The sequence below is a fragment of the Oncorhynchus tshawytscha genome, linkage group LG06, assembly GCF_018296145.1.
Source record: "Oncorhynchus tshawytscha isolate Ot180627B linkage group LG06, Otsh_v2.0, whole genome shotgun sequence".
Classification (NCBI taxonomy): domain Eukaryota; kingdom Metazoa; phylum Chordata; class Actinopteri; order Salmoniformes; family Salmonidae; genus Oncorhynchus; species Oncorhynchus tshawytscha.
In genome coordinates, this window is record NC_056434.1 from 44,405,732 (window position 1) to 44,424,646 (window position 18,915).

General features: G+C 41.6%; 1 pseudogene; it reads right to left on the reverse strand.

The window, feature by feature from the left end:
- Window positions 1-3,905: 3,905 nt before the first annotated feature.
- Window positions 3,906-18,915, reverse strand: part of LOC112253485 — a 52,985-nt pseudogene continuing 37,975 nt past the window's right edge.

Genomic DNA, 18,915 nt, shown 5'->3' on the forward strand with positions numbered 1-18,915 from the left:
GCAGTCTTGGACCCACAACTGCGAAAAGCAATGACCAAGGACAACCTGGACCGTCTGAAGGACGAGGACTTCCATAAGGCTGAGGAGTTTGTCCAGCTCATGAGAATCCTCTATACATCCACACTGTGTGTCATGTGAAAAGAATGCCACCTGTGGACAGATCATACCCATCCTCCACAAACTGGAAGAGCACTTCACTGTGAAGCATGAAGATACGTTTGTGGCAACCATCAAAGAGAAGGTGTGGGAGAACCTCTGAGCGCTATCAGGATGAGGACATTCAAGCCATCCTGCATGAGGCCACAACGGACACAGATTTATAGAGAGACCGGTGAGTGACATCACCTGGGACAGGCTGAGGAAAGCAACTGTTGCGGCCAATGTAACAGGAGCAACACCAGGGCTGTCAGAGGAGCTGGAGCAGACAGACACAGCGCACCAGTAGCAGGAGGAGGAGTCTGAAGGAGAGGAAATGGAGGAGACAGTCGCTCCATTGTACAAGACAAGGAGTGCCTTGGAAGAGCTGTTCTCAGAAGAGGACAGAGAGTTGAGGTTGACGATCCAACAGGACACCTCGTCCGTCACCCTCAGCGAGTGTGTTGACCCAGAGGTCGAGCTCTATAAAGGCCTACCTCCCATCCCCATGGCTAAAGATCCTGTGATGTGGGAGAAGAGTGCCCCTCACAAACATTGCAACAAGCTATCTCTGTGCTCAACCCTCCACCCCTAGCGAGAGGGTATTTGACTGCAGGGAACACAATAAGCCAGGAGAGGTCCCGACTTCTGGCAGAGAAGGCAAATATGTTGATCTTTCTCCAGAAGAACTGCTAGACCTTTTGCAGCCTACGTGCATGCCTCACCCGTTTTGCTCTACACAACTATTTTATTTTGCAGGAAATGTTATTTAAATTTCCATCATCACAACATTAGTCTATAGTGATTTGTTCAAAACATTCCTATTTCTTTTGCTGTAAATTTGATTTGTTTTACATTTCATAAAATAAAGCAATGTTAATTCTGTTCTTAATTTTAGTTTTTCTTTGTAAAAACAACAACAAAAAGAACGGATAAGAATACCGTTAAAGTACCAGATCGATAAGCAGTATCGGTAAGAGTAGTAATACCCATCCCTAACAGAGACTATGGTGGTCTGCTTGAAACATGTAGGTATTGCAGACTGGGTCAGGAGGTTGAAAATGTCAGTGAAGACACTTGCCAGCTGGTCAACGCATGCTCGGAGTACGTGTCTCGGTAATCCATCTGGCCCTGTGGCTTTGTGAATGTTAACCTGTTTAAAGGGTTTACTCATATCAGCTACAGAGAGCGTGATCACACTGCCATCTGGAACAGCTGGTGCTCTCATGTATAGTTCAGTGTTGCCTGCATTGAAGCGAGCATAGAAGGCATTTAGCTCATCTGGTCGGCTTGCGTCACTGGGCGGCTCGCAGCTGAGTTTCCCTTTTTTAATCTGTGATAATTTGCAAGTTGCAAATCTGACTAGTGTCAGTTGGTGTAGTAGATTTCAATCTTAGTCCTGTATTGACACTTTGCCTGTTTCATGGTTTGTCGGAGGGCATAGCGGGATTTCTTAAAATTGTCCGGATTAGTGTCCTGCTCCTTGAAAGTGGCAGCTCTAGCCTTTAGCTCAGTGAAAATGTTGCCTGTAATCCATGGCTTCTGGTTGAGATATGTAAGTACGGTCACTGTGGGGATAATGTCGGCATTGCACTTATTGCATTTTTCTTCCTGTAGTTGCACATGTGACATGCTGGTTAAACGGATTAGACTTTTCCTGCAGTAAAGTCCCCGGCCACTAGGAGCGTCGCCACTGGATGAGCATTTCCTTGTTTCCTTATGGCCTTATAGCTTGTGGAGTGCGGTATTGGTTTATGGTGGTAAATAGACAGCTACGAAGAATATAGATGAACTCTTGGTAAATAGTGTGGTCGACAGCTTATCATGAAATACTCTTAACTCCAGCAAGCAAAACCTTGAGACTTCTTATATATTATAGATCGCCCACCAGCTGTTATTGACAATGACACACACCACCCCTCCGGTCTAACCGGAGGCTGATGTTCGGTCTTGCCGATGCATGGAAAACCCAGCTAACTGTATATTATCTATGTCCTTGTTCAGCCACGACTCGGTGAAACATAGGATATTACGGTTATTAATGTCCCATTGATAAGTTGATCTCGAAAGGAGCTCATCCAGTTTATTCTCACGTTCACCAGTAGAACGGGGGGGGGTAAAGGCGGATTATCCACTCACCGATGCGGTCTTGCCAAGCGACCAGGCTCTTCGACCTCAGTAACTGCGTCTCCTCTTCATACGAATGACAGCGATTTGTACCTTGTCCTGGAGGAGCAGTATATCCTTTGCGTCCGACTCATTAAAGAAAAACTCCTTATCCTGTTCGAGGAGAGTAATCGGTGTTCTGATGTCCAGAGGCTCTTTTGAAACGATGGCACAAACATTATGTAAAAAAAAATATATATATATATTACAATTGCGCAAAAAATAAACCACACAAACTAGCACAATTGTCGAGGAGCTCGTAATACGTCGGCCATCCCCTCCGGTGCCATTCATTGAATGCCATTCAACGGCTCATGTGAAGGATGCAATCAAGGTCATGTGGATGGAGAAGGAAATGCATTGCTTTACAATGACCATCAGGTTGTGTATCCTTTCCATGCATACCAAATGTTTTCACTTTTGGTGACTTGACCTACATTGCATACTCTGACTATAATCATAGCGCATGATTTATGGCCTTTATGGGAGGATTCTTATTACATTGCCAGCAGTAAGACCACACAGTTAAATGTTTTAGAGCTCCAAGCACCGAACACATTTATATTAATTTACTTAGGCATTAATCATAGAAACACTAATCGTTCATTCTCTATCTAGGGAATTAGTCCAGGATGGAGCTTGCATGCCATGTTTTTTATTCATACAAATCTGTTCATTTTTGTCTATTCAAACAGACCCCATTTCAAAGGAAACAAGCGCTCATTAAGATCAGGTGTGGCCAATTAGTGGGCAACACACCTGAACCCACTTAACAAGATAGAGGATAGAGAGTTTTGTTGATGCTGAGAATGGAATGTATATGATTAACTTTCTCTGAAAAAGTTACAAAAGTTTTGTTTGTGTACTCTGAACAATTTCAAAACATGACTTGAAATAGAACCATGAGGAAACCTGTAGGAAACGTTATGCTGAAGTACTGAATTTCCCACTGGTACTGTATATATATTTTTCAGTCCTTTTTCGCAAGACTGAGACTTGTGCAGTTGGCTGACACACATGAGCGAATAAACACCTTAAAGAGACATGCCGATAAAAATATTATATGAAACCAACAGGAAAGGAAAGCAAAGAGAAAAAAAGAGGGACAGAAGAAAATAAAACATAATTGAATTTGACCACAAAGACCAACCCTGAAGTAGGAATGCAGTGAGATACACACACACATTCTCATAAACCTGTACACAGAGGGGGCATTTAAGTGCGGGCATGAGAGAGCAAACAAAATCAGTTGTCTCTGAGGAGGTCCAGGGAAGGGTGTGGGGTAAAGCCTCTAGGAGGGGACCAGTGAGGAGCAGTCGATCTGACTGCAAACAGATGGCATAGACAGAACTACTAATCATCAATTACCAGAGCAATAAGGGAGGGGAGATAATGATTAATTTTTTGGGTAGTGCGGCTGCAGTGCAAATTCAGGCAACTTCATTTTGTTTCTCCTCACACACAATCTCTCAGACTTTCCACCCTCTCGGTTTCTGTTAGGCTAGGTAGGTGGGGCATGGTGGCGAATGGGGCCAAGTGGAGGGGGCTGACAGGCCAGAGTCGGGTGCTTGAGGTGGGGTTAGAGGTGTTGGTGGGGTTCTTTCTCAGCTGCAGCCCCCCGAGGCAGGTTTGACAGGCGTACTCTGGATCTTGAGTACGTGGCCTATCCTTTTCTTGATCTCAGCAGCCATGGTCATGAAGGCCTGCTCCACATTGGTGGCGCTCTTGGCACTCGTTTCCAAGAACAGGATGCCCAGGGAGTCTGCAAACTCCTCCACTTTCTTTGTGGTTAAGTCACACTTGTTCCCCACCTTGTTGACATTTTCACTGGCATAGCCACTGCTTGACATTGTTGAAGGATTCCTGGTCTAGACTACAATGATGCCGTGGGCTCCTCTGTAGTAGCTGGATGTGATCGTGCGAAACCTCTCCTGCCCAGCTGTGTCCCAGATTTGAAGTTGAATGGTGTTTCTGTCTAATTCTGTAGTTCGTATTACTCCGATTGTGCATGTGTCATCTGCGAATCGGAATAGAAGACATGACTTTCCAATGCCAGAGTCACCGATCAGGAGCAGCTTGAAATAATCAATCAGGATTCATAATGGATTCATCAAAGTAAATCCCTTCTTGCTCTGAAAAATCTAAGTACTTAGCTAATTCCTTTGATTAAAAAAGTAGCAAGCTAAGTTAACTTGCTGGCAAGGTACTCCTCTAAAACCAGGCCAATTGTCTGAAACTTAAAATGGCTTCCAGTACCAACCAGGAAATAGTAACTCTTTGTTGTTTCTTAACATTCTTGGAACAACTGAAGAACATGACTATATAGAACCATGAGGAAACCTGTAGGAAACATTATGCTGAAGTACTGACATTTCCACAGAAGAATGTTGTTTAACGTTCTCTTAACTATGAGAATATTCCCAATGTCAAAAATGTTCCTAGAAAATTACCGAAATTGAACCATGTTTGAACTTGTCAAGTTTTTTTGTTGTTGTCAAGTTCCAAAGAATGTTCCAAAGCAAAGCAACTAACCTGTACCATTCTCAGAAAGTTGTGGGAAGGTAGTATGCAAAATAACCATAGGACAATCCTGCTGTCACCCAAGCTCTAAGAAACACGGCGTTATAACTACTATTCCCTGGAGAAGGGAAACGAGGTACAACATACTATTGGGAGTCACACTCTCGCAACTTTGGTTGAATGTCTACAACATGCCTGACAAGGCCAATGAAATCCGTGCCTCGCTGGAAGCCCCCCCTTTCACAGGTGATAAGCGTGAGACTGATGAATTCCTTCAATTCAATACTGCTCTTCACAGAGCCCATGAACAGATGACACGTGGCTAAACAGGGACAGTAGTTATAACGCCAAGTTCACTTCAGCATGATCCAATCCACATTGACGGGCTGTAGTGGAGCGGGTCGAAAGCTTCAAGTTCTTCTGTGTCCACATCACTAACATGGAACCCAAACCGGCTGTGCGCGTGTGCTATCGTGGTTAAATTTATTTTGTCCCCCTACACCAAACGCGATCACGACACGCAGGTTAAAATATCAAAACAACCTCTGAACCAATTACATTCATTTGGGGACAGGTCAAAAAGCATTAAACAAGTATGGCAATTTAGCTAGTTAGCTTGCACTTGCTAGCTAATTTGTCCTATTTAGCTAGCTAATTTGTCCTGGGATATAAACATTGAGTTGTTATTTTACCTGAAATGCACAAGCTCCTCTACTCCACCAATTAATCCACACATAAAACGGCCAACCGAATCGTTTCTAGTAATCGCTCCTCCTTCCAGGCTTTTTCATCTTTGAATTTATATGGTGATTGGCATCTAAACTTTCATAGTATTACCACGACCACCGGCAAAACAGTTAGTCTTTCAATCACCCACGTGGGTATAACCAATGAGGAGATGGCATGTGGATACCTGCTTCTATAAACCAATAAGGAGATGGGAGAGGCAGGACTTTCAGCGTGATCTGCATCAGAAATAGAAAGGAGTTCTATTTTAGCCCTTGGCATCACAGACGCTCGTTGGCGCGCGCAAGCAGTGTGGGTGCAATCATTGAATAATATGGATTCCTACATTTATTTTGCGACGTGTCCGGTCTAGTCAGCATGTAAGGAATTAAAAGTACGTATCTCAGAGCATCGTAGCACCATTAGGTGTAAAAACTTTACTTATCCAGTTGCGGCCCACTTCTTGGAGGCAGGCCACTCGATTTCGTCTCTGCGTTATATTGGCATCGAACATGTCACCCTCCCTAGGAGAGGGGGTGACCTTGATAATTTATTGTTAAAACTAGAGGCTGTCTGGATCTTTAATTTAAAGACTTTGATCTGAAGCCATTCTTGTGATTATTGTGACTTTGCCATTGTAATTGTTTGTAAGCTTGTGTAGTCAAATTAATCTATGATCGTATGCTATCCATTTGTTGTTTGTATGCTGTTCTTTGTATGACATTTTAATATTTGATTATTAACCAATGATATTAGGCCACTCTTGGCCATGATTACAGACACCTGTGTCTTTTGACACTATATAAATGAGTCATCCCGCAGTGTTTGTGATTATACCCTGATGAAGACAGCTTGGCTGTCGAAACGTTGGTAATTACATTTTTGCATCTGAGCTCCTAGAGTGTGTGGCTCTCTTTTTTTACTCCGCTAGCCAGTTTTCTACTCCGCTAGCCAGCACCTCGTCTTAATAGGTGTGCGTTTCAAATACAATTTGATAGCCATCTAACTAATTGCTAGAGCCAGGTCAAGCAATTTAAGAATAGCTCATTGTTTGTAATTAAGAAACTTATGAGTACCATACAAAATTCAGCCCACAACGTCCAGGGGGTGAGCACGCTTTACCACTAAGGGACAGTTTAGTTGGCGCAACGTAACGGTCTTGTGTGCCAATGGTTTGTTTTCATAACGTGAATTGTTCCTCGGAATAATTTAAGGAATTAATCCAAGCCACACGTTCATCATTTGCCTTTTCAGGTGTGATTGTAGCTCCTTCTACCGAAGTCAGGAGAGTGTGACTCCCCATAGTATGTTGTACCGAAGTTGACTGAAAGGGAACATATGGTTCTCAGAACGTTACGTGCTAGCTGGGGAGTGTCACTACCCCAGCAGGAACAGCTCATTGCGACCCTGGTCTAATAACAATTGAGTAGACTACAAGACAACAAACCACAGATGCAGTCCAGTTTGTCCACCGCAGCTTCACCACATCTCATCACTTTCCACTTTGGTGTTGTCAAACAAGCAGAGATTGATCCCTTTCGTGCAGCCGGTGGACATCGATGATCATGTAGGCTTTGATGACGACCATTTTGTTTGATTTTCAGGTGTCTCAGGCTGTGAAGCAGTACCCTGTGACTCATGGCTCGGTGCACTATAGGTGGTGGTGTTTATCCTCATCAGCTGCACAGTATTTTGCAGAGAACACACCATTTCTTCATTATATTGCACTCTAGGAATAGTCCTTAATGGAGAACCACAGGGCTTCCAATAAAACATACATCATTTAAATCTTGGTTGTGTGTGCGTGCGTGGTACTTGCACGATTATGAAACGAGTTGACGGCACATAACAGCAAGTGAGTATGTTAACTATACACAGTCTTGGAATTGTCACATTTTGTAGAGTTACAAAATGGGATTGAAATAGATTGTATTGTAATTGATCTAAACAAAACTCCATAATGTCAAAGTGAAAAGAAAATTCTACAAATGAAATAACAAAAACATAATACTCACCCCCTTTGTGCAAGCCTAAATTAGTTAACGTGTTACATTTGGCTTAAGAAATCACAAGTTACATGGACTCTGAAATAATGGGGTTGACATTATTTTATTATGAGCTACCCCCTTCCTCTGTCCCCCATACATACCTCAGTCAAGTATTGAATTTCAAGCACAAATGAATCTACAAAGACCAGGGAGCTTTTCAAACGCCTCATAAAGGGCAGTGATTTGTAGATGGGTAACAATAACAAAATCAGACATTGAATATTCCTTTTGGTATGGTCAAGTTAATAATTATGCTGTGTATGATGTATTAAACCACCCAGCCACATCAAAGATATAGTTGTCCCTCTGAACTGAGCTGCAGGACAGGAAGGAAACTGCTCAGGGATGTCACCATGAGGCCATTGGTGATTTTAAAACAGCTATGGAGTTCAATGGCTGTGATGGGAGAAAATTGAGGATGGATCAACATTGTAGTGACTCCAAAATATTGACATAAATTAAATAGTGAAAATAAATAAAAAATGGCAAAGGAATACACCTTTTGGCCTAAATGCAAAGCGTTGTGTTTGTGTTGGATTTGCCCCTACATCATGGTATGGGTATGCTTGACATTGGCAAAGATGGGAGTTTTTCAGGATACAAATAAACGGGATGGAGTTAAGCACAGGCAAAATACTAGAGAAACACCTGCTTCACTTTGCTTTACATCAGACACTGGGAATGTTTAGGATGCAGAAAGTAACTAGCATAGTGGGTCAGTTTCCGCAACAACTAAGCACTGAAGCGCGAGGCTCAAAGTTACACCAGCTCTGTCAGGAGGAATGGGCCAAAATTCACCCAACTTATTATGGGAAGCTTTTGGAAGGCTACCCGATTTGACCCAAGTTGCCAATGCGACCAAATACTAATTGAGTGCATGTAAACTTCTGACCCACTGGGAATGTGATGAAAGAAATAAAAGCTGAAATAAATCATTCTCTCTACTATTATTCTGACATTTCACATTCTTAAAATAAAGTGGTGATCCTAACTGACCTAAGGCAGGGAATTGTTACTACGATTAAATGTCAGGAATTGTGAAACAGAGTTGAAATGTATTTGGCTAAGATGTATGTAACTGTATATTACCGTTTTAGCATTTTTCTTCCACTTTGACAGAGCATTTAAATCCATTTTGATGCCACTTTAACACAATAAAATGTAAAGAAACCTAATGGGGAGTGAATATTTATGAATCACACTGTACATACTACATACAGTACATCCCTCTTATTTTCCACCATAATTTGCAAATAAATTCATTAAAAATCCTACAATGTGATTTTCTGGATTTCTTTTCTCATTTTGTCTGTCATAGTTGAAGTGTACCTATGATGAAAATTACAGGCCTCTCTCATCTTTGTAAGTGAGAGAACTTGCACAATTAGTGGCTGACTAAATACTTTTTTGCCCCACTGTAAGTCATCTGTATACCAATTTATTTACTCTGTAGAACAACTATTTGCTGCAGCCAAAGCATTCAGTGCATTATACTTCACAGAGAAACTTAAATGAAAGCAGACATGTCACAGCAGGCTGTTGTATTGCAGTAATGGGAAAATGTCCCCTTGAAAGCAACTAGTGCTGAAATCCATCTATAGACTTTTTGTTCTAGACAGTTCTTTTGCATTGCAGAGAGAAAAGCTTTTGTATCTGAGGTCGGCCAAAGGGTATTTTATTCTTGAATGATTTTTTAAAGCTTTTGGAACAGATGCTTTACCTTGAATGACTTCAGGAAACTACAAGGTGTACTGAAAACTGTAATTTACTTACATGGCAAACATGTTTAAGGGCACTTCACACAATGGTCAACTCCACATTAGCTATGATAGATCTTATAATGATCATATCAATATATCTGTAAAACTGACCTAGTCACCTTTTAAGTCACTTCTTACAAGCCTCATGCCAAACTGACTTCTTCGTTCTAGCATACCTTCCTCCCTAGCTTGTCACTGTCAGTCCATCCACTGCCTGTGGGTCAGAGTAGAGCCAAAGCTGGCTATGAACTAGCCTCCACCCTGTAATGCAGCACTTCCTTCCCTTTGTCAAACAAAGACATACCCGGGGGATGCACTGAGTAGGCAGAACAAGAAAACCTCAGCTCACAGAGATCCAAACTCTGGATCCCAATCATTCTATAAAGTACAAAGGAAATATCTAGTAGAAACATTGAGACCAAAAATAAACCCCAACCATCTGAGAGAAAAGAAAAGCAGATCAGAGGGGCTTTTATGGAAAAGTTATTTTTTTAGTCTATTTTTTCCCCCCGCAGACACTTGCTCTTTGCTCCCTCTCAGTAATGCTCCCTCTCAAGTGACATCTCTGTGGGAAATGACTCGTCGATGCTAACACGACTCCTTCGAGTGAAGGACATGACAAGGAGTAAACTTGAGCAATGGGTACTGCAATTTAGAATTTATTGATTGGCCACTCTGACAACATGACAAAAAGAAGTGCGATATCTCTTTCCCTGAAAACATCTGTGGCCCATTTGATTTGGAATGAGATAATGGGACCTGGAAGGCACAAAGTCATTTATTTTCACTGTCATGACTAGTGTCACATGATGGGGGTTGCAACGGTTCCTGCTCGCGCAACATGTAGTACCTCAACTTATTGATGAACTCGCACACCTTGCCGACAGTAGCATGCCCTGTACTTAGTTATCATTTCCATGCTGCGAGAGCAATTGGCTGAGTGTGGGTTAAGGGCGACCTGTCATTCCATTCCTCAGTTGGAGAGACAGGTGAACAGAGTAAATGAACACTGATGTCCATGCTGCCTACTACCTGTTCCAGTCTGCTTTATGACTTTCCCTTCCCTTACATAGACATTGATGTATCCATGGTCTTGGTTGCCATATAGCACAAAGGACACATAGGAGCAATGCTCCTGCAGAGCTGTCTTTGACCAGTAAGTCATCTATTAGTCCATGAGCCAGAGGGGCTGTCGGGCTCACTTGGGCCGACGATGTCTCATAGTGATTTTCTTGAAGGTCTAGGTCCGTAGAGTTGGTAAATGTGTGATAGCAGTGTAGCCAAATCAAATCAAATCAAATCAAATTTTATTTGTCACATACACATGGTTAGCAGATGTTAATGCGAGTGTAGCGAAATGCTTGTGCTTCTAGTTCCGACAATGCAGTAATAATGAGCAAGTAATCTAACTAACAATTCCAAAAAAAACTACTGTCATACACAGTGTAAGGGGATAAAGAATATGTACATAAGGATATATGAATGAGTGATGGTACAGAGCAGCATAGGCAAGATACAGTAGATGATATCGAGTACAGTATATACATATGAGATAAGTATGTAAACCAAGTGGCATAGTTAAAGTGGCTAGTGATACATGTATTACATAAGGATGCAGTCGATGATATAGAGTACAGTATCAACGTATGCATATGAGATGAACAATGTAGGGTAAGTAACATTATATAAGGTAGCATTGTTTAAAGTGGCTAGTGATATATTTACATCATTTCCCATCAATTCCCATGATTAAAGTGGCTGGAGTAGAGTCAGTGTCATTGACAGTGTGTTGGCAGTAGCCACTCAATGTTAGTGGTGGCTGTTTAACAGTCTGATGGCCTTGAGATAGAAGCTGTTTTTCAGTCTCTCGGTCCCAGCTTTGATGCACCTGTACTGACCTCGCCTTCTGGATGGCAGCGGGGTGAACAGGCAGTGGCTCGGGTGGTTGATGTCCTTGATGATCTTTATGGCCTTCCTGTAGCATCGGGTGGTGTAGGTGTCCTGGAGGGCAGGTAGTTTGCCCCCGGTGATGCGTTGTGCAGACCTCACTACCCTCTGGAGAGCCTTACGGTTGAGGGCGGTGCAGTTGCCATACCAGGCGGTGATACAGCCCGCCAGGATGCTCTCGATTGTGCATCTGTAGAAGTTTGTGAGTGCTTTTGGTGACAAGCCGAATTTCTTCAGCCTCCTGAGGTTGAAGAGGCGCTGCTGCGCCTTCCTCATGGCAGCTTTCTCTGTGTTCTCTGGATTTTACCCTGTGACAAACTATGTCAGTATACAACAAGTTATTGCTCACGTATACGCTTTTATCATATATCACTGGAAAGCTTAATTCACAGCTATCAGACACATTTTTGGAATGTTCAGGTAAAAATTAACCTTGACCTTTGACCTCTAGGGTACAAATATTTACCTGTATAAATTGCATTTAAAAAATGAAACCTTGATACATTTTAATCTTTGTTTGACGAGTGTTTTTGAAAGGTCATGAAATTACATTTTAAATGATATATAATATAACCAACTTTGAAAGCACCAACTACAACTATTGTTTAGATATAGCCCGTATCTGTGAATCTAAGCTTACAATGATACAGTGGCGTCGGAAAGTATTCACAACCCTTGACTTTCTCCACATTTTGTTGTGCTACAGCCTGAATTTAAAATTGAATAAATTGAGCCTTTTTGTCACTGGCCAACACACAATAACCCACAAGGCCAAAGTGGAATTATGTTTAGACATTTTTACCAATTAATTAAAAATGAAAAGCTGAAATGTCTTGAATCAATAAGTATTCATCCCCTTTGTTATGACAAGCCTAAATATACTGACCAAAAATATAAACACGGGCCTCCTGTGTGGCACAGTGGTCTAAGATACTGCATCGCAGTGCTAGAGGTGTCACTACAGACCTGGGTTTGTTCCCGGGCTGTGTCACGACCGGCTGTGATGGGGAGTTCCATAGGGCAGCGCACAATTGGCCCAGCTTGGCTCATCGCGCTCTAGCGCCTGCAGGATGACCTTGGTCGTCAGTTGAACGGTGTTTCCTCCAACACATTGGTGCGGTTGGCTTCTGGGTTAAGCGCTCGGGTGTTAAGAGACGTGAATTGGCCGGTCATGTTTCGGAGGACACGTAACTCGACCTTCGCCTCCCGAGCCCATTGGGGAGTTGCAGCGAGGAGACAAGATCGAAAAAGGGGGCCGAAAAATATATTTATCTCACTGTTGCATCTCCCCAATGGGCTATATATATATATATATATAGTACCAGTGAAAAGTTTAGACACCGACTCATTCAAGGGTTTCTATGTTTTTACATTGTAAAATCATAGTGAAGACATCAAAACTATGAAATAACACATATGGGATCATGTAGTATCCAAAAACATGTTAAACAAATATTTTTTTGATTTTAGATTCTTCAAAGTAGCCACCATTTTCCTTGATGACAGCTTTGCACACTCTTTGCATTCTCTTAACCAGCTTCATGTGGTAGTCACCTGGAATGCATTTCAATTAACAGGTGTGCCTGTATGTGTTTGAGCCAATCAGTTGTGTTGTGACAAGGTAGGGGTGGTTTTCAGAAGATAGCCCTATTTGGTTAAAGACCAAGTCTATATTATGGCAAGAACAACTAAAATAAGCAAAGAGAAACGACAGTCCATCATCACTTTAAAAAATGAAGGTCAGTCAATCTGGAAAATGTCAAGAACTTTGAAAGTGCAGTCGCAACAACCATCAAGTGCTATGATAAAGCTGGCTCTCATGAGGACCGCCACAGGAAAGGAAGACCCAGAGTTACCTCTGCTAAATTCATTAGAGTTAACTGAACCTCAGATTGCAGCCCAAATAAATGCTTCAGAGTTCAAGTAACAGACACATCTCAACATCAACTGTTCAGAGGAGACTGCGGGAATCAGGCCTTCATGGTCAAATTGCTGCAAAGAAGCCACTACTAAGATGCAGAGACTTGCTTGAGCCAAGAAACACGAGCAATGGACATTAGACCGGTGGGAATCTGTCCTTTGGTCTGATGAGTCCAAATTTGACATTATTGATTTCAATTGCCGTGTCTTTGTGGGGCCCCAGAGTAGGTGAAAGGATGATCTCTGCATGTGTGCTTCCCACCTTGAAGTAGGGATGTGGTGTGATGGTGCTTCGCTGGTGACACGGTCAGTGATTTATTTAGAATTCAAGGCACACTTACCCAGCATGGCTACCACAGAATTCTGCAGAGATACGTCATCCCATCTCATCTGGTTTGTGCTTAGTGGGACTATCATTTGTTTTTCAACAGGACAATGACCCAATACACCTCCAGGCTGTGTATGGGCTATGTGACCAAGAAGTGCTCAGCATATGTGGGAACTCCTTCAAGACTGTTGGAAAAGCATTCCAGGTGACTACCTCATGAAGCTGGTTGAGAGAATGCGAAGAGTGCAAATCGGTCATCAAGGCAAAGGGTGGCTACTTTGAAGAATCTCAAATATATATATTTTTGATTTGTTTAACACATTTTGGGTTACTACATTATTCCATATGTGCTATTTCATAGTTTTGATGTCTTCATTATTATTCTACAGTGTAGAAAATAGTACAAATAAATAAAAACCCTTGAATGATAAGGTGTCCAAACCTGACTGGTAGTGTAGATTAGGGCATAATTAATTAATTTACACTAACTCAGTAAAATCGTTGACAGTGTTGTGTTTATTTTAGTTCAGAGGTAAAAATGTTCTTAAAAAGTGACATAAGTTGCATGGACTCACTCACTGTGTGTGCAATAGTTTTTAACATAATTTTTGAATGACTACCTCATCTCTGTACCAATTGCCGTGTCTGTATGGTTCCTCAGTCGAGCAGTGATTCTCAATCAGATTCAACCAAAGACCAGGGAGGTTATCTAATGCCTCGCAACGGGCCCCTACACAATTTATACAAACGTATGTGGACACCCCTTCATATGAGTGAATTTGGCTATTTCAACCACACCTGTTGCCGACAGGTGTTTAAAATCTTACACAGCAATGCAATCTCCATAGACAAACATTGGCAGTAGACAGTAGGCATTACTGAAGAGCTCAGGGACTTCCAACGTGGCATCTTCATAGGATTCCAACAAGTCAGTGAGTCACATTTTTGCCCTGCTAGAGCTTCCCCGGTCAACAGTAAGTGCTGTTATTGTGAAGTGCAAATGTCTAGGAGTAATAACGGCTCAGCCGCGAAGTGGTAGGCCACACAAGCTCATAGAACGAGACTGTTGAATAACATAGTGTGTAAGAATCGTCTGTTGCAACACTCACTACCGAGTTCCAAACTGCCTCTGGAAGCAACTTCAGCACAATAACTGTTCGCCCGGAGCTTCATGAAATGGGTTTCCATGGCCGAACAGCCGCACACAAGCCTAAGATCACCATGCGCAATGCCAAGCGTCGGCTGGAGTGGTGTCAAGCTCACCGCCATTGGACTCTAGAGCAGTGGAAATGCTTTCTCTAGAGTGATGAATCACACTTCAACATCTGGCAGTCCGGCATGAATCTTGGTTTGGCGGATGCCAGGAGAACGCTACATGCCCTAATGCATAGCGCCATCTGTAAAGTTTGTTGGATGAGGAATAATGGTCTGGGGCTGTTTTTTCATGGTTCAGGCTAGGCCACTTCGTTCCAGTGAAGGGAAATCTTAAAGCTACTGCATATTCTAGACCATTCTGTGCTTCCAAGACCCTTTCCTGTTTAGGCATGTGCCCCCGTGCACAAAGCGAGGTCCGTGCAGAAATGATTTTTCGAGATCAGTATGGAAAAACTTGACTGGTTTGCACAGAGCAAACCAGACCTCAACCCCATCGAACACCTTTGGGATGAATTGCAACGCAGACTGCAAACCAGTTCTAATTGTCCAACATCAGTGCCCAACCTCACTAATACTCTTGTGACTGAATGGAAGCAAGTCCCCACATCAATGTTCCAACATCTAGTGGCAAGCCTTGCCAGAAGAGTGGAGGTTGTTATAGCAGCAAAGGGGGGCCAACTCCATATTAATGCCAATGATTTTAGTATAAGATGTTTGACGAGCAGGTGTCCACATACTTTTGGTCATGTAGTGTATTTGTAGACAAAAAAAAGCAGATATTGAATATTCCTTTGAGCATGGTAAAGTTATTAATTACACTTTGGACAGTGTAGCAAAATACCCAGTCAATACAAAGATACAGGCGTCCTTCCTAACTCAGTTGTCGGAGAGGAAGAAAACCGCTCAGGGATTTTCCTGAGGCCAATGGTAACTTTACAACCGTTAGAGTTTAATGGCTGTGATTGGAGAAAACTGAGGATGGATCAACAACTTTGTAGTTATTCCACAATACTAATCTAATGACAGAGTGAAAAGAAGGAAGCCTGTTCTGAATAAAAATATTCCAAAACATGCATCCTGTTTGCAATAAGGCACTGAAGTCAAACTAACAAAATAGAAAAAGAAATGGTCTTTATCCTTAATACAAAGCGTTATGTTTGTTGAAAATCCAACACGTCACCGAGTACCACTTTTTGTGTTTTCAAGCATGGTGGTGGCTGAATCATGTTATGGGTATGCTTGTCATTGGCAAGGACTAGGCAGTTTTTTGGGGGTTAGAAAGAAATGGAATAGAACTAAGCCCAGGCAAAATCCTAGAGGAAAATCTGGTTCACTCGCCTTTCCAACAGACATTGGGAGACAAATTCACCTTCCAGCAGGACAAAAACCTAAAACACAAGGCCAAATATACTGTACCTTGGAGTTGCTTAACAAGATGACATTGAATGTTCCTGAGTGGCCTAGTTAATAAAGTTTTTGGCTTCAATCGGCTTGAAAATCTATGGCAGGACTTAAGAATGGCTGTCTAGCAATGTTAAAACTACCAACTTGACGGAGTTTCAAGACATTTTTAAAGAATGTGCAAATATTGTACAATCCAGTTGTGCAAAGCTCTCAGAGACTTATCCAGACAGATTCACAGTAATCGCTGCCAAAGGTGATGCCTCAACACAATCCTGTCTCGGAGCTCTACGGACAATTCCTTCGACCTCATGGCTTGGTTTTTGCTCTGACTTGCACTGTCAACTGGTGGAACCTTATATAGACAGTTGTGTACCTTTACAAATCATGTCCAATCAATTGAATTTACCACAAGTGTACTCCAATCAAGTTGTAGAAACATCTCAAGGATGATCAATGTACACAGGATGCACCTGAGCTCAATTTAGAGTTGCATAGCAAAGGGTCTGAATACTTATATAAATAAGGTACATATATATTTTTTTATACATTTGCCAAATATTCTAAAAACCTGTTTTCACTTTGTCGTTATGGGGTATTGTGTGTAGATTGATGAGGACATTTTTATTTATTTAATCCATTTTAGAATAAGGCTGTAATGTAACAAAATGTGGAAAAAGTGAAGGGGTCTGAATACTTTCTGAATGCACTGTAGATATTCACTATGAGATATTGTTGGCCCATGTGAGCTCACCGGCCCAAATTTGGGGGTATGGCTCATGGACTAAATGGGCTCACAGTCCATAGAGTTCACTGTCTGATGAGTTGTTGAACAAAAGGCTATTTCGTGAACATCATTTAATGTAATAAATTAGGATAGCAGCTACTCACCTGTGACATCCCACTGGACACAGACATCAGTTCAACGTCTAGTTTGGATTTACATTCAATTCCGTTTTCAATTAACATGAATTTAATATGAAATCAACAAAACATTTCACCATGTCATTGGATTTAGGTTAAAAGTTGGGTGAAAAAAAGGCAAAATCCCTTAAGTGTATGACTTTTTGCAAATCCAATCATTTTTTCCACATTGATTCAACGTCATCATAGATTTTTTGGTTGTTGAAATAATGTTGATTCAACCAGTTTTTCCCAGTGGGATGCTGTGCTAACCTTACTTCACGTTACTTATGGTATTTATAAACTCTTACCCAAGGTGAACTGTTTCTCAGTTGGGAAACCTTTTGAACAACACCATCTACTGTGAGGACTTATTTGATGATACTGTCTGTGTGGGGATCTGTATTATTCATCCTAAATTTGAATCCCATTGTCTAAAATGCCCGAGGGTAGTTGGAGGCTTACAGACAGAATATAACAAGGAAAAGGACTATTTTGACTTTTTAAATTCTATTTTAGAAAATAATCCTCCGATTTAACATTACAAAACCCATCAACTGACCTAAAGTGTACAGAGGCATTGATGTATTTGTGATGCACTAGGAAAAATCCATTTTGCACAATGGCAATTTCATCCTTAATCATCTGAACACTATTATATGTATGAAAATGAATGTAAATTATACTAACTCCACTGCTTTTATAGAAAAGTAAGGGTTTCTCTAGACCTGGTCGATTGACATTAAGTTTTGTGTTTTTCCTTTCCCCAGTATTGTTACTGCATTTGTGGTCAAAAGTACTATAGGAACTAGCTATACCCAGGCTCTCAACATGTCAAATCCTGCATCCAATCTCACATCCATCAAGCGCACTCTGGTTTCATAACACTGTTGCCATGGCTACACAGTATTTAAAACCCCTTGTAATAACCTGACCATCACAATTTTCTCCCAGAGGTAATTCCCACCATTTTGAGCTAAAATTATTCCACCACTGTTACTGTTTTTCTAATTAATTAGCCGTATTAAAGGAAGTTGGCCTGTCAAAGTCAATATATCATGGGGACTCTAGTGCTTAGTGAAGTATGAACAGACACAACTGAATGTGAGACTGAGAGCAGGATAGTAAATTCAAGCCATAGCATAATATGATTGTTTTTTTTTACACATGCATTTTCTGAAAGGTTGATTTCTTGAACCAGACTGCGAAGGAGTTCCACTGTTAGTTTCCATTCATTGCATTCATCGTGCTGTCCAACATTGGCTGAGCATCGGATGTACGCAAACATGTAGAGGGATTTTGATGCAGTGCTCTTACAAGATATATTGAACAGCACTAGACTTGCGTAGGGAGAGGCCTTGTCAGGTGTCCTTGTCTTTAACTAAAAGTAGTCCTTCTCATTCTGGAGATACAATCTAGAAGTCCTTGGAACAGAGTCATCCTCTTGGCTGGCCTGGAAAATCTATAGACAATCTTTGTTAATCCCAACTTTGCTATCTGACTGTGTGCCTGTAGGCTCTTCAACCCCCTAAGGACAAATATGGTCCAACTTACTGAAATAAAAATAATTACATTTTCCATTTTTGTTCAGCTAAGTCCCAGCAGCAGCCCTTCACTTGTGGAGATTTCAGTGCAACAGTTGAAAGCACAGGATAAGTGTCAAGCAGACCAGTGAAAATCCCATGATTAAATAAAGCTGGCCAGAGCAACATGAGTTGATGTTTGTACTCTGAGAGAATACATAATCATGGAGTGTGAATACAGAGCACTGCAAGGCCACTTACTCTTAATTAAAGAGTGGGGAAAGAGGCTCTGTTTTCCAAAGATTCACACAGGAGCAAATTAGGGGCGTCTGACAGTCACACAGACACATCCATTTGCCTCATTTCCCCTTCCTGTTCCAGTC